Raw genomic sequence first — 17,776 nt, forward strand, 5'->3', positions numbered from 1 at the left:
GAGTCGCTTGTTTTTTCAAAACCGCTCGTCAGACAGCTTGAATATTTGGTTTAAATGTCCCTAGGATGACCTTAGTGAGATAATTTCATACAGTCAGGAAATACTTAATTTTGTATCCATGTCTATAGTAGCTTCAGGGACTTTGGCCCTATGTTTTTGAGTTTTAGTCAACTTCTTCAACTTGTTTGGCCGGCACTGCCACCTTCATTGGCACCAGCGTTAGCGCCACTGAAATGGCCAGGCATACCGCCAGGCATACCACCTGGCATAACCTGGCCACCTGTAGCCTGGTATAGCTTAGTGATGATGGGTTTGCATATGCCTTCAATTTCTTTTAGCCTGTCTTCATATTCATCCTTTTCTGCAGTCTGTGGGAGGGAATTAGAAACGCATGTTATTTGCTTGTCCTGAATATACACAATGTACGTCTTTTCCAAACATAAATGTAACAACAAATTTGGTCGATAATCTCACCACAGCTGTCAATGGCATTATGGGAAGGCTCCATTAACTTGGATGGTACCTGAAACCTGAGTTGCTGCCTGTCAACTCGGCTGACAAACAGACAACTTTTAATCCCCAAAGGTGTTAATGTTCCAATTTGTTGCGTTTATCTTATCCAGCTGGTGCTATGATAGGAACGTCAGGGCAGTAACGACTCACTCAATACCACGGGCACACACATATGCTTGCACATGGAACTATGTTGACAGGAAAAGTGAACTACCTACTTTTCAATGCAAGTAATCTAGTTTCTTCTTTAAATGAGGCTCTAAACTAAGTTTTAGAAATATGGTTAAACAAAATATCGTTCTTCGTTCACTTTCATTCAAGTTTCCTATTTTCGGACGCTTCACTTCAGTAACGTGCATTGATCATATATGCAAATGTGATCAGAACAGCATGTTCAGCATGTTCCACGTGTCCAGCTTTTTCATACACATGCAAACAACGTAACGTGTCCTTACTCCAAGAGCTGTGCATATCCTGTGACATCTCCGATAAAAAGAACGAAATCAATGAATTGCTAGCCAGAAACCGTTTGTAACAGTATGGCCACTCTTACATATAAGAAAGGAGAAATGGTAGAGGCAGTTGACGAGGCCGGCCGGTGGACGGTAGCACGAGTAATTGACTGTGACACAGAGCCAGAAGACAATGGAAAAATTTCAGTGACTTTCCCAGGGTGGAGTAGAAAATTCAATATGACTGTTTCTCCCAAAGTCAAAAGACAAAGTCCTACTCTTACGCAGAAAATCAAAGTTTTCAAGCGTAGACTTTCCCTTCCGCTTAACCACGGCCCCTCCACAAAACGCGATGTCGATCGACTTGAATATTGACACTATGATCGACCATGGATGGATTGACGTGGCGTTTCAAAAGTATGAAAAATGAGACTCAGTAACTTTTGGTCGCTTTACATTTGATCAAAAACCTACCAAACCCATCAGACAAGGCCCTACTCTTACGCAGAAAACCAAAGCTCTCAAGCGTCGACTTTCTCTTCCGCGTTTGACTTTCTTCTCTTTCGCGTTTGAGAGAAACAGCTTTATTCGGAAATGGTCGGCTATTCGTGGGTGTAACGTCAGTCCAATGGTAAGCTACACCCGATGTGAACGTCAGAATAATTCGGGCTGTAGTCGGGAAAGCAAGGTTGACCTCGAGAGCGATTCCCAGTACAGTACACATTCGCAGATCGCGGTACTACAGGCTGATACTAGATAGCAACAAGTTCACCGCGTAAATTGCTAGACTACATATAGCCACATCGGCACTTCTGAAATGTTATCTCCGGCTTGCAAGACAACAAAAATATCAAAATATTATTATCAAAACCAGAATTTCGGGGCTAGAGAGTGAAACATTGCTGAAAAGTAGCCGGCCAAAATACGGAAGTAGCCAGTCAATTTGGCCAACTTCCGGCTAAAAGTGAACACGCTGCAAACAGAGAGGCTTGTTGCGATGGACAAGTAGCCTTTGGCTTTTTGACCAGAAAAATAAGTGAGTGTTCATTGATAATTCAAAGACTGGATCCGTTGACACCAAAGTTTGCTCGTAACTTTCATTGCATTGCATGCACCTTTCCGCAATGCCACTCATTGAGTCTGAACTGAAATTGAAAGAGTACGTTTTAGTAAAAGTCCTGTTTTGTTGTGCTGATTTTCACTACCATACTTTCTTTTATAGGGTTATAAACATTTATACAAAGAAAAAAATCTTCAGTTTGTCTCCTTTCGATCGTACAGAGATATTGTGTGAAGGAAAACTTTAGTTCAAAGGGCAATGATCTTTGTGAACGTATCCCTCAACCAGCTTAAATAGCTTTTCGTGTGCAAAATCAGCGTACGTTAATTAACTGCTGGTATTGTTTAAACAGCATTTTATTGAAAGGGATTCTATAGTACCATTGTTTTTGTAAACTCTTCATGCAATTTTATGAACTAAATGATGACCTCAAAGTAACAGCAAGTGCTCTACGGCATTAACTGCTGCGGAAATCCTGAAAGCCGGACAAGAACTGTCATCAAGTTAGGCGCCGACCGGCGTGGGCCATGCTAAAAGTAGTTCCGGCAGTGCTAATGTTTTGTTTACACTAAAAGATAATCTGTTTGCATATGTTGACATAGAGATTAATCCTCTGATAACCAAATCAGGTTAGTCGGGTACTTCTAAGTTAATGGAGCGTTCCCCTAATGGGGGTCATACTAACATATTGTGTACTCTTGATGAATTTTGTTGCTGTAAAGCTATAACGAAGCTGAGACCAGAGACAATAACAGCCATGATTGTTGATATATATGTAACTCTAAGGTGTTAATTTAGTAAGTCACTGCACTGCCTTACTCAGTGTCACTGTGCACCTTCGATCACCACGTGATCTGTGATAAATTGGCATATTACCTGGTTGCTGTCTAGCCAAATGATGACTTCTTGACACTTTTCAATTATCTTTGTCCTATCTCCTTCGCTGATCTTGTCTTTCAGCTTCTCATCTTCAACAGTGTTCTTCATGTTGAAACAATAGCTCTCCAGATTGTTCTTGGCTGAAATTCTCTCCCTTTGAGCTTCATCTTCGTTCTTATACTTCTCGGCATCCTGCACCATGCGTTCAATCTCTTCCTTGGACAGACATCCTGTAAGACAATAGCAGTGTAATTCAAAGTAATCTTTACGGCCCTGAAACGGCTTTTGCGGCCCGAGGTCGTACGGCAGAAGGGTCCGAGCGTGCGAGGGCCCGTACACCATACGACCAAGGGCCGCAAAGCCGTATCAGGGCCGTAAAGGTTTTATCATATACCTTATGGAATGATAAATATATAGTTTACATAATATTCAACATCGTTTAGGAGATAAAAATGCGTGCGTTATCAGAAATTCATCACCATTTGTGTCAGTTTTTCATAAATACGATGGCCGCTTTCCGTCGCGGATTGACATACACAATGACGTCATTTGTTTACCTGCAGAATTCTAGAACGCGCAATGCAACATCCGTACTATTACGTGACCAACAGAGATCCAGGTTGAAATCGAGGTGTATGAAGGACAAAAGCGTGATGTCAGTTTCTTGCAATTTATAATGAACAGGCACACACTTAGTATACACAGGATTTCACTAGAATTTAGAAATAAAAGCCGATGTCACCGGCGGGGCTCCACTGTCGCCACGCGCAACTACGATCTGAGCGAGCAGACGTTTTCCTAATCTCGCGCTGGCTTTGTGTACGAATGGAACGTTTGCGGATAGCAACGCGCGTAGTAACCAGAATTGAGGTAGTTCAGAAATGCATGCGATTGCCCATATTTGGGCACCGGGCCGGGGCGTGATACGTAAAAAAAATGCACGGATCTGAGGGCGCTTTCTCCCATAGCTTTACGCAGGCACTTGAATGTAGGTATATGATAATCATTAGTATTGCACAACGTCCATGTCACAATGTCCTTTGCCTGCATCGAAACATACTATATGCGAAAATGACACCGAGAGAAAACAATCACAAATATTTTTCTGCAACAGAAAATACAAGAAGTGTAATAGATCAGAGTAGATACTTTAATAGACCAAAGCAGACTACTCAATGGCTCATGAATACTCACTTTTGTCATTCGTGATGGTGATCTTACTTTCTTTGCCAGTGCTCTTGTCTACAGCAGACACATTCAGGATACCGTTGGCGTCTACATCAAACGTGACTTCAATCTGCGGCACACCGCGGGGGGCTGGGGGGATACCAATCAGTTCAAATTTCCCCAAAATATTCTGTTGGAAATAAGAAATGAGTTTTACACAGTAAGTTGAGGCTAAAGAAACTAATATTGCTAACCTGAACGTCAATTCTATAAATAGCATGTTCTCAAGGCATTGGATTACCAGAGGGTTCATTCATCCACATCACCCAAATTACAGGATGTCAGTGATTTTCGAGGACTTTTTAAGGTCCAAAATACCATTTTCCAGATATCATTTTATGTACCTTAAATCATTTTTTGTGATTTCATGACTTATCTAGTCATTTTTGATAGGGGGGGGGGGGGGGGGGGAGATTATCAGTTTCCTAGCACTTTCGAGGCAGCTTTAAAATCAAAGATTTTCCAGAAGTGTCACACCTTGTTGTGTCTTACCCTGTGAGAATTAATATTTACAAATCTCCCATTTTCATACCACTATGGACTTACTCTCTACCCTCCATTTGTAAGCCATGAACTGCAATTTTACAAATTTTTTTGAAGAGAAATAATTCCCTCAGAAAGATATTTCAAGGACGACATGTAAAAAGTGGTGATTCATCTTACACACTAGGCAGACACTCATTAGGAAAAAGATGACAAGTGTAGCTTGAACAATAACTTTTATTTAGCAGTGTAGCTAGGTATCATCATCCACGGTATTATTACCATGTTCATTATTTCTGAATCCCCTGTTGTAACAAGCAGCCATACCTCTAATAAATTACTAACACCCACATCTGCTTCATCATCACTTAACCCTTAGGCACTGTCATTTTTCCCCAAAAATAAATTTTATCAATTTTTATGAATTTTTCTGTATTTTTTACATGATTTTGGACCAAATGCACATAAATTTTTATGGGCTGCACTTTTTGACCAAAATTTTGGGAAAAATCTGAGAAAAAAATTGTCTAGATCTGAAAGAAATTGTTGGCATTGTATAGTATAAATGCAACAAAAATCGACTTTGGCACTCAAAGGGTTGAAGACAAGTTGTGTAGATCAGGCACTTACATTGTCTTTTGTCATTGCACGTTCCCCTTCATAGACCTGGATGAGCACACCTGGTTGGTTGTCGGAGTAGGTAGTAAATACCTGGGTCTGCTTTGTCGGGACAGTGGTGTTACGTTTAATCAAGGCTGTCATCACACCACCAGCAGTCTCAATACCAAGGGACAGAGGAGCCACGTCCAGAAGTAGAAGATCGGAGACTTCTTCCGATTTGTCTCCAGAGAGAATTGCAGCCTGGACAGCTGTAAGAAATTGGATCAAATTAAATGTCTTGTTATACATTTAGGATGTGGCCTTGACAATTCAACTTCACAGTTGTATACAAAAAGTGATTTTGCATCAGGTGAAAAGGATTATTGCTGATAAAGGAGTTGACTCCCACCTCTACATAGTTGCTTATACACTACAGAGTGGACTAGAGGCAAATCACAACTTTGTAATTATATACACCTTTTTGGTAAGTACTTTTCACGAAAATCTACATACCAGCACCATACGCAACAGCTTCATCAGGGTTGATGCTCTTATTCAAGTCCTTGCCGTTGAAGAAATCTTGCAAGATCTTCTGAATTTTAGGGATACGAGTAGAGCCACCCACAAGCACAAGGTCATGGATGTTTGATTTGTCTAGCTTGGAATCTCTCAGAGCTTTCTCGACTGGTGTGAGTGTACTACGGAACAGGTCTGCGTTTTGTTCCTCAAAACGAGCACGGGATGGTGGTGTAGAAATCAATTCCTTCAAACAGTGAATCGATTCGATGCTGGATGGTGAGAAGAAATTGCAAATTGGTAAGTTTGTGATCAACAGTAAACACTTGCCTAAACAATCCAAGGTGACGGTCAAGACCAATGATGATTTGCCTTTGTGAAAGTCTCTCTAGACCAATGATGATTCGCCTTTGTGAAAGTCTCTTTCAAATTACCTTATTAGCTGCGGACAAATCTTACCTAGCAAACAACAAGCAAATTTCAGAGCATGATTTTCAACAGTGTTAATTTACAGAAGTTAAGTAAGACATGAAGCATTCCACTCAGGTCATTATTAAAACAAAAGAAACAGCGAAGTGAACACTGAGGGCAAGACACTTGTTAAAACAAAGGTAACACTGAAAGATGAAAACAAGGACCTAAAAGAAATATTTGTCACCCTAACCCTAACATTACTGATGACATTACTATGGCATGGATAACAAATTTGTATGACTGGAAAAGTAAATGACAAAGTTTGTATATAACATACTTATGTTTGATACATGAAGGAAACTACATGTAAATACTAACCTTGCTTGAGTTGAAGATGACAGTGTCCTCTTTGCACGTTCACAAGCCGTTCTAAGACGTCTAAGTGCACGCTTATTTCCTGTGATATCCTTCTTGTGTTTGCGTTTGAACTCATTCACAAAGTGGTTGACCATACGACTGTCAAAGTCTTCACCCCCCAAGTGAGTGTCACCGGCTGTGGACTTGACCTCAAAGATGCCATCCTCGATGGTCAAGATGGACACATCAAAAGTACCACCGCCAAGGTCAAAGATTAGGACGTTACGCTCAGCACCAACCTGTTTGGCAAAGCAGTGAGTATTAACTTTGTTAGTCTCTCATAGAAATGTGGTTTCACATTACCAGCAAGGTAAATGACAAGGCATTACTCGAACTGTGGGTGTGGCCTGTGATGAGTAAATTTCTGAACTCACAAAGTTGATTGTTTAATCTCTGGAAATTTCTATTAGTTGGCACTTTACCAGCATATGTAATATGCATCAAACAGAATACCTGGAAATTTCTATTAGTTGGCTCGCCTCGGTGCCATACTCTGATCTTCTTCTTGAGCGAGCTAATTTTAAAGATTTTGGCGTAAAAAATATTTTCAGTCTTAGCGTTTCGAAATCATAAACTTTTCCCCCATAGAGGTAACACAGGGATGGTGGCCATTTTGAAATCAGGCATCAGTGAATGTCAGGTAATTTGTTTCTCTAGTACCCAGCTTTGCATGTTGACCCCTGATTTTTATTCTGATTTGGTAAAAAGTATGATTGAAAGTTTCATTAGGAAAGTTTTGAGCAAAAGTTTAAGCCTTTTACTTTCGGAGTGAGTACTACCTTAATAACGATAATATTACTAATACTTTATTGCTAAATGTATTAACATGAAATGGAAATTGAATGTGAAAACCAGAAAAAAATAAAATATTATAATAACACTGAGACTTAAAAATGCAAGAGATTAAGAAAATGAACAGCAGAATAAGACATGAAAATCATCAAAGGGTGAGACACGCAAGAAAAGTAGAAACGATAGATGCTACGAAGGCATTAAAAAAACAACTATACATGCTGTTTAAATAAAACAAACCACGAATTTGCTTCTTCTCAATAGCAGGTATGTCTCAAAGATAAAGACACAAAATTTCTGAATGTTGCTGCATAATTCTATTTTCTCCATGGAAAACACAGAGAGAAAATAAACTGAACACATCCAACAGTTTCATATAGACACACAGATTTTACCATACATTGGAGAAATCATCATGCATGATAATTTTCAGCAAGTGTCATGTTCATGGCTTGCCTTTCTTCCTAAGTGAAAAGAAGCTTCACATAGCAGCTTTAGTCACTTACTTAGTAGCATGAATGAATTACATAAAGAAAGAAACTCACATAACTGAAAATAACACTGTTTGAAGGCAAGTCAAATCAAGATGGATCTACATTTTCTGGCAGTCTTTTGTCATCAGTTTATTAAAAGAACCAGGTGCAAACATTTCACAATTGGTCCTGAAAAACATATGCCAGCTTTGCCACAGGGGGCGCTGTTCAGTCAACTTTCCAAAAATCCTTAGTAAACTCCATTATTAATATGTTAATGAAAATACCAAAAGTTTTAACAAAAGTTGCAAGCATGTCACCCAACATGCATTAGTGGCAGATGTGCATTTCTAATATCCTAGTGCATACTTTGCTTTACTTTTGTCAAAATTTTGTTTTCATACAATCTTACACCTGTTCAACTTACCTTTTTGTCAAGACCATATGCAATAGCTGCAGCTGTGGGCTCGTTGATAATACGGAGCACATTCATGCCGGAGATTGTACCAGCATCTTTGGTGGCTTGACGTTGAGAATCATTGAAATAGGCTGGGACAGTTACTACAGCATTATTGACTTTCTGTGGTAAGAAAAATTAAGATATATTAACATAATTATATCACCAATGAAACTAATGACAAGTGATATACAATTTTGTTTCTTATAATGAAATTTGACTCAAACTGATAACAGGTCTTTTTCTTTTCTAATATACAGAGCTTGGGTGGAATACTATCGCCATATTTGCTACGCCAAAGGGAATTTTCATAGAAATGCCGGAAGTAAGTTTACATGTTTGCCAGTCTTACCAAATGCAACAGATTCTACTTGTAGAGGTATCAGAATAGATATCAACTGGATATTTATTTCATTCATTGCCTTCCCACCAGGTGGGGCAAGGGTTTGAGTTAAGGTTTTGCTAAATGTGCATGTCTGGGCCGTAACTGTTCAAGAGCCATTATAATCCTCTCTCTACCTTTCCAAGATATTCTTCGGCAATTTCCTTCATCTTGAGGAGAACCATGGAACTGATTTCTTCTGGGTAGAAGGTTTTCTCTTCTGCTTTGTACTCCACTTGGATCTTGGGCTTGCCTCCATCATTAGTCACTTTAAATGGCCACAGTTTCATGTCCTGTTGGACAACTGATTCTTCAAACCGACGACCAATTAAACGCTTGGCATCTGAAGATGACAGAGTTTGTTTTTTATGGCAAATAACAGAATCTATGAAGGTCACGGAAGTCTTTATTTGTTAGATGCAGGGTCCAGATGGTAAAAGACACTAAAATTTAAGGGAATTTTTTTAGCAATTTTCAAGGACTACTTTCCAAGACATCATATTTACCATTGATCATTTTTTATTTAATTTTACATAACATTTTTTAGTATATGACAACTGATCATCTTGTTAATGTTGAAAATTTGGGGTGGATTATCAGTTTTTCAGAAGTTGGTTTCCTATTTTTTGGCACTTTCAGAACTATTCCAGGAGGCTTTTAAAATTCGGGGACTTTTAAGGTAGTGACTCAGTTTCGTTGACACATATTTTCAATCAAAAGTTTCACATAGAAAACAGGGTCTCACACCCAACATGTGGTACATTTTCTAATAGGTCTATATTTGAAGAAGGTAAAAATTTTGTTTAGTTGTCAAAACATGCATTGGTATGTTTGTTTAAGTCAAAAACATGTGATTTTGAATTTTTTCACTTAAAAGAGTATAAGTAAGAATTGGCAGCACCCCTAAGTGATCTGTTAACGGCACTAGACAGCTGGATATACAGGGGGAAAAACCGTGTTTTGGATTTTTGAAATTCGCTTTTGTTTCTGCACAGTGAGCCTTCGAAGTGTGAACTGTCGGATTTTCGCATAAATTATCGGCTTTTGTTCACGTTTGTCAAGTTATCGTCACTTCAGGGGGGTTTATCAAAAATCTAAGACACGGTTTTTCAGGTCTATTCATGAAGTGTTAGCATGCGAAGAATCGGGGAAATCCGCCCACGCGTCGCCGACTTACACTCATTTGAAGGTGCGCATACATAGCAAAAATCGGAACTGAGAAAATCAACGATTTGTGTAAACGTCCCATTTTTCACACAAATCGCCGAAAAAAGTCGGATTTTTGTGCGTTTCAAAAAAATTATTCGATCTGGGTCTAGGTTAAATATTGGGCATCAGGTTAGAGAATTTCTGACAAGTCCTAAACATTAGTTCGCCTAAAAATGATGAAAATTGTGCGCAGAAACATGAGACTGGTCAGCGTAAGCGGTGGGTACTATTTACACGATAAACACTAGAAAGATAATTCAGGGCATAATCTGTTTGTCAAATACGTATCTAGCTTATAATTATATTAACTGTACACTGTTTGGTAACGGTTAGAGTCTGGTTACAAGACGAGAAAAGTTTAAAAAAATCATACAGCCGGAATGGTTTACAGGTCTGCGTTCTGCCGACGACGCGCGCTCGCTCTCTCGCAAGCGCTCGACTTCCGGTCTCACAGCCCGTAATTTATGCACGTACCAAGTGTGAAATGGTTGCCCAGTTCATTTTAGTGCCGATTTTTGTGCCTATAGTACAAGACGTCACTTCCCGGCGTCACTTGCTTGCTTGCTTGCTTTCGGAGATGAGACGACCAACTCTCGATGCTCTAAAAAATTCTGTAGTTGAGAAGTTCAAGGAATGCGGGAAAGTCGCACTTGTTTTTGTGGTTTTCACATGTGATCTGCTGCAGTCCTTTTGCTCACCATAAAAAATGACCGGGTTTTCGTGCGCTATTTCGCTTTCCACTGTGACATGTACTATTATGGCCTCGGGTATGAAACCAAAATCAACTTCAGTTACACGTAAAAGCGATTCTTCAAGACTTAAAATAACGACTGAGACGATACTCGACAGATTCACTCATTGTAAAATTGAAACGGCGACATATCGCGACACCCAGCGACACTCTCTTGACCACAGATAGAAATTGACCGGCAACGATCGTGAAGCGACGTTTCGCGTACGTTGCTGTGCTCTAGACCGACATAACAGTGTCGGATTGACAAATTGGACAAACCATGCTTCCTACATCCATGGACAAACTAAGTCCAAGATATGGGCTGCTGTTATAGAACCATATTTTCCAGTGAAGATTAAATAGATTCTCTTTGGACGGCAGTGTAATCTATGGCCCGGCGTACGATGCTATGTGTTCCGCTACAGCTAATCGCCTCGCTCACCACAACCCTGCAAAGACCCGTACGTAGGGTCGGTGACTTCAAATCCATTTTGGGACTTGACGTAAAAAGCCAAATTACTGTCGAAATTCAGCGTTCTTGGGCCAAAGTCGTATCCCTGCCTACCTCAGCTACTCGATCGCTTCACAGTCGTTTGGAGAGCTATCAGCGCTGGGACTATTTGCCCCATAGACGAGTGTACAGAAGCGAGAAATACACTCGTCTATGGGGCGAATAGTCCCAGCGCTGAATAGCTCTCCAAACGACTGTGATCGCTTTCAAAAAATGCCAGTCTTTTATTCACTTTTCGTAAATAACCGTCGATGTCGGCAACTCTCTCGCTAGCCCTGTGTACGATGCTGTGTGTTAGCTGTAGCGGCTAACACACAACATCACGTCCATCAGCTTTCCATTTTGCTTCTTCGGCCCCCGTTTGCGTTTTCTACACTGCTTATACTGCCGGTAGTCATCAGTCATGTTGGATAGCGTCTCTTATGAAGACGTGCGCGCATGCCAACATGGTGCGTAAAAATTTACATAATCTCCTCAAGGTATAACGATAACGCTGACAGTAATCCGGACCGTTAAAACAAAAAGAAAATAATAACTCGCGCAGTGGTTAGAAGGCCGTGTTTTCACTAAAATTTAAGACATTGTCCAGTACAATGTTACCTCACAGTTTTCTCTAATAAAAAGATCATATTTCAGGGGTTCAGAATATGAAATAATCACAAAATCGCTAAAATTTACAAAGGAACCCGAGTCACTACCTTAAATGACTTTTTGGAAGTGAACAAAGATAACTAAAATCTTTGCAAATCTTTTTAGAAAAATACTGCAACAAAATGTGACTTTTGATGAATTTTGTTCCAGATTTTGCATCACATTCCTGCACCAGAACTTTGCAGTGTAACAGTGTTTTCATATGCTGAATAAAGGTCAGAGGTCAACAGTGATGCCATAGTTTAAAAGAACTTTCAGACATGCTGCTGAATAAGGTCAGAGGTCAACACTGTCAGGTCATAGTTCACCAAAAAGAACTTTCATTTTCACTATACAAATATTAAAGTCATGAAGTAATGACTAATCCTACTTTCTCTCATTAAAAATGTGAATGTTGAAGTCAGAGGTCCAGTGTTTCATATAGACAGGGGGATGGGGGATTCCCCCTCTGTTGACATGCTAGCACCCCCTGGTCGTTTGTCAAGGGGGGACCAGCCATGAAATGGTACCAGCCACACCTTAGAGATACAAGTAGAACACATTAACTGATGAAATCCCCCTAAATTGTCTGGTAGAGGGGGAAAATCCCCCCCTGTTGATGCCATCCTGGACGAAACACTGGAGGTTACGTTAACATTTATAACCTACTGTTTGGGTTCATAGCAACTTGGTTCTTGGCAGCATCTCCGATGAGACGCTCTGTATCTATGAAAGCCACATAGCTGGGAGTTGTACGGTTTCCCTGGTCGTTGGCTATGATTTCGACTTTGCCATGCTGGAATACACCAACGCAGGAGTATGTTGTACCCAAATCAATACCAACTGCTGGTCCTTTGGCAGCCATGTTTTCTTTTATCTAGAAGAAGCAGAGAAGTGGTAGGTAACATTGATGTCATCCTGAAGACAGCCCACATTTTCACATTTAATCTCTTGATTTCATATTTACAGGAACACTGCTGGTATAAAGAGCTACTGCACATTTGTCATTGGCTTTAATATCAAAGAGTTCAAATGCCTGACAACGGTGTTAACTGTCACAGTCATACTGTACAGATCAAAATGTCAGGAGTTGTCCGCCACTTGGGAGGGCTTCTTGTGTAAGTTTCAAGGTAGGACGTTGAGATTTAAAGGACCAACACGTGAGGTTGGCAATGTAATCTTCTTACGTAATCTTTCTTGAGATTTACCTCAAATTTCCATTCATTAATCCACCGTCATTGATAACATTATCATATAAATAACTGTAGTTTGGTTCTTTTTCGAAGTTTGTTTAACTAATGTTAGAGTTCTGGTAAACTTATGGTATTCATTTGATGAACAGACTGTCGTTCTCGACTTTAATATGACAATTTCTGGGGTTTTTCCGATCACACTTCCCGTTGACACACCGCATTGTCGGTACCCAGTCTGCTGAGTTTAAGTCTAATCTTATGTTTAACTAATCGAAAAAGTGCGAGATGACAACAGAAAACCATTAATGAGAGGTATGTAAGAAAATTCTGCTTATAAATTAGAACTGTGATACGCCCCTTCGAAATTCCAGACTACTTGGCCAAAACCATGGTGGTCGAGAATATTTAAGGCCGGCCTTGCCCACACATTTAATTAACAGCCGAAACTGCGTCAACATTTAAAGTTGATAATTAATCTTTGAATGTTTGAACGGGAAATCTGTCAAGGGGGTTAGCAACGTCACTAGGAGGAGTAGGAGTAGGACATTAGATTGACTTCCCGACGATTGCTCGCCACGCCACCAGACTGAAATCGAATGGAAGCCGCTGCTCTGTATGGCAGGGCGGTGTTACCGGATAGGTCTCCTGTGGTGGGAGGCCCATAGCCGGTAACACACAGCCCTGCCATGCAGAGCTCAAGTCAACCTACCCTACCTACACGCCAAGCTTTCACTTCAGTTTAAATTGACGAATCAATTTTTCGGCGAAATTTGGTGATATGGTAAAAGTTCAACTGACTACATCATCACTTCACGGACCCTTTCTATACCAAAATGAATTCCTCTTTACACATGCTCTCTTTTCAGCCAAACGTCTCTTTAACAATTGGACAAGAAAATTGATCGAACAGTTTTTACTCGTTTTTCGCTGTAACAGGAATCGTCCAGCACGTGTACATACCGGATTACCGCCGCGCCGTGTACCGGTACGAGATAGAGGTCCTCGAAGAAAGCCGGTCTTTCTTGAAGATCGCCTATTTCCTTTTACATTTTGATAATCGTGAAAGAAAGTGTGACTTACCTGAATTTGAAGGAGTTAAAAAGAGTTTCTAAATCACAGAAATGCTGGGCAAATATCCTAATTTTTGACCTTATTCTTCTCGAATTGAGCAGTTCGGAAGCTCTCGTGTCCTCGCTAACCTTTAATATGGTATATATTCCATGACGTAAAAATTAAACGAGCCTATCAGCAGGCGAGTTTGAGTTGGTCACATGCTTTCGAAATTTCTCGAACACTCTTCACGTGATTCCCTCGCACCAATCAGTGCATATATTGTGCACCCTAGCAGCCGGTTGACAAATATACACAACCGTAAGCGTATACATATCCTTTGTTCAATCGTGCCAGCACGACGCGTCAACGAGCTTCCGACTATATTGAACTGTGGTCTACGCGCAGAGGTCATTACTACATCATACATGTGCCATTTCCGCACTCATGTATCATGGAAGCGTTCCACCAGATATTCTTTGATTCAGCATTTGCTTTGTAGCATCACCGAAACAGAATATATATATCGTGCCGGTCATACTGCTGACTAAATCATTCACGGCCCCTCCACAAAATACATTTGTGGATATACCACGCGTAAATACACTGTTGGTCCTGCTGTTGGTCGAGACATAATTTCAAAAATGACTGAAAGTAACAGAGCTGCATTGCGCTAAAGCACTGTCCGATAGGGCCTAAGTATGGCGAGAGTGTGTCATCGTCGTAAACTACGCGCCTCTTTACGGCAACAGCTCAGCGCTACCCGTCAAGAGATTTTTGCGTAGGTCAGGGGGCGGAAATCATTGCTCTGGCTTGCGAGAATGGAGTGTGTCCGTCTTTGCCTCTAGAATTGGGAGCACAGTCACCTGTGTTCTATTCCGCTCTGCGCCAATGCGCCCTACAGACATGTGTACATGTACATAGGCCTGCACGTCTATTGGGCGAATAGGGGCTAGGCGCAGAGCGGACTAGGACACAGGTGACTGTGGTTGGGAGGCGGCGTAGCCAAAGCCGGACACTCGCCATAGGGCTATGTCCGAACATAGCCCTGCCTGGCACATCTTTGCTTGCCAAAGGTCTCTCCTCCGTGCAGCTGGATGCTCCCCGAAATCAGACGGACCCCTGCGAGCGGACGATGTTGCCAGGCAGTGGTGGGTTGGAACACTGACGGCGAAGGGTCCTGCATGTCCTAGGCCCATACATCGAGAGAAAAATCCTAGAGTATATATTATCTTTTTCAAACCAGAATTCCAATTTGCTGTTGTAATATATAGTAGAAAAAACACCCCAGAAATGGGTAAATCCGGTATTCCATTGCACTCGGCTTTGACCAATGCACTCAGAGCTCCTTGTGGTTTACCCATTGCTTGTGAGTGTGTTTTCCCTTCAACTACAGGGAATAGGGTAATACTGGTTAATGTTATTGCTTACAGTGTAAGCTTAGTTTTTTGTTTTTACTGGGTGGTGAAAAATGATTAACGTTTCGGTGACTCTAATTATCTGAAAAAGAAATAATAAAGCCTTTTAACTTCTTAATTACTGAAAAAAGAAAGTAAGGCTTTGGTGATGTGCCCAGAAGATATTACCGGCGCTAGCGCTGTTGATAATGAGGTATATAGCCTATATTAGCTATATTAGCTCTATAATTAGTTCTTTCATTTTCAGCAAACAAAATAAATGGGGCTGCGCCGCATAAGGGTGGACCATTTGATATTCTGGGGGGGGGTCTGGAAGATTTTTAGGGGGCATTATTTTTTTTTCCACATGTTCCACTGGATGTATTTTTTTTCCCTTGCGAATCCTGGCAATTTTTTTTTTTTTTTGCATTCTTCCTTCAAAGAATTTTTTTTTTGATGCAGCGATGTTGCAAAATCAATCTGTTTGCCATACATCAACAGACTTGTACATAAAGGGACTGGTGAGTTTCTTTGGCCTGAGGGGGCGTGGATGTTTTTTTCGCCGACGTCAAAAAGTGGCTGACCCCCCCCCTATTCCAAATTCGAAAACAGGGTGACCCCCCTGTGCGCGACAAAGGTAAAACAAAAGGTGGAATATAAATTGAATAATTCATATATATATATATATATATATATATATATATATATATATATATATATATATATATATATATATTATATATATGTATATATATTATATATATATATTATGTATGTATATATATATAATTTTTTGGGGTATATTTTAAACATTCAGTCATTCTGTGTTTTAATGAAATTGTTGTCATGTCAGTTGTAAGATAGGAACTTAAAAGTGTCAATTCTAAAGTTTGAATACAGTATTTTGAATGAGCTGTGAATGTACTCCACTCTTTTTATGCATAACCAGATGTCCAGAACTGTTGTAAGAAAAATGTGATTGTGAAATATTAGTGTATGTTGCTTTCTTATACTGAATTCTCATAGAGGAAACAGAAAAGTGTCAGGAACTTGTCATGCTTTTCATATGAACTGCAGATTTCATAATGATTAGTACACTTTGCAAAACAGACTTTCAATTTACAGACATCAAGATATTTCTGACATATATCTCTGATATATTAATTTACTGTGCCCGAAGGGCGCGCCGAAAAATATTAAACATCCAGATATCTCATATATATATATATATATATATATATATATATATATATATATATATATATATATATATATATATATATATATATATATATATATATCTGATATATGAAAGTCATGCAGCTGAAGGGCATATATATTGTTTGATATTTTAAAGAAATGCGCCCGAAGGGCGCGCCGAAAAATTTTAAACATACAGATATCTCAGATATAAATATATATATATATATATATATATATATATATATATATATCTGATATATGAAAGTCATGCAGCTGAAGGGCATATATATTGTTTGATATTTTAAAGAAATGCGCCCGAAGGGCGCGCCGAAAAATTTTAAACATACAGATATCTCAGATATAAGTATGTCTGATATATTAAAGTTTTGCACTAGGACGGGGCTCTGAAAAATATGTCTTATTATCATTAAAGTTAAATACGTGCCCGAAGGGTGCGCCAAAATGCAACTGAATAGTGAAATTTTATGGCTGCCACAACGCATTTTATGCAAGTATGAGTCGTGTCGAAATTCAAAAACACACTGACCCCCTATTCGGCATTTCAAAAACATGGTACCCCCCTATCACCAAAGTCAAAAACAAGGTGACCCCCATGAATCCTCCGCCCACCACCCCCCCCCCCCCAGGCCGAAGAAGACTTTATGAATTGCACCCGTTACAACCTGATCCAAATCTTGACCTTGAAGGTGTTTGATATCATGTCTGAGATAGCGTTCTACATTCGCACCATAAATCGGAAGAAAAAGTGTTGACATTGCACTAAAACGGTCACTACTCTGACAATTTGATGCCCCAGTCAAGAATGTAAGATGTATAATAATAAGATTATCAAAAAAATACCTCAAAGGATGCACTAGCGATACGCTGCGCGGATGTCCTGGTGCATCCTTTGCGCTATTTTCATAATTAATAACCTCATATTATTAAAGATACGCGCCCGAAGGGCGCGCCGAAAAATGAAACTGAATGATGAAAGTTACATCCCAAAAGGTTCTTGCTGATACTGTGATAGATTTTTTTTCTTCCACATTAGCTTGCCAGTTTTTTTTTTCATTAAGTCATCTAAGGCAGAATTTTTTTTTCCCTTGTATCTGCTGGGAATTTTTTTTTTCGAAAATCTTCCAGACCCCCCCCAGGATATCAAATGGTCCACCCCTAAGGCAT

General features: G+C 39.9%; 1 long non-coding RNA gene and 2 pseudogenes across 1 annotated transcript; 1 reads left to right on the forward strand and 2 right to left on the reverse strand.

The window, feature by feature from the left end:
- Positions 1 to 161: 161 nt before the first annotated feature.
- On the reverse strand, positions 162 to 14,150 carry LOC139117248 (heat shock cognate 71 kDa protein-like; annotated as a pseudogene).
- LOC139117249 (uncharacterized) lies at positions 6,678 to 12,986 on the forward strand. The gene is made up of 3 exons (XR_011548482.1): positions 6,678 to 6,815; positions 8,544 to 8,608; positions 12,718 to 12,986. It is a non-coding gene; the product is annotated as an uncharacterized lncRNA (long non-coding RNA).
- An 871-nt stretch (positions 14,151 to 15,021) lies between the features above and the next one.
- Positions 15,022 to 17,776, reverse strand: part of LOC139117858 (heat shock cognate 71 kDa protein-like) — a 46,789-nt pseudogene continuing 44,034 nt past the window's right edge.

This window comes from Ptychodera flava, chromosome 18 (assembly GCF_041260155.1).
Source record: "Ptychodera flava strain L36383 chromosome 18, AS_Pfla_20210202, whole genome shotgun sequence".
Taxonomy (NCBI): domain Eukaryota; kingdom Metazoa; phylum Hemichordata; class Enteropneusta; family Ptychoderidae; genus Ptychodera; species Ptychodera flava.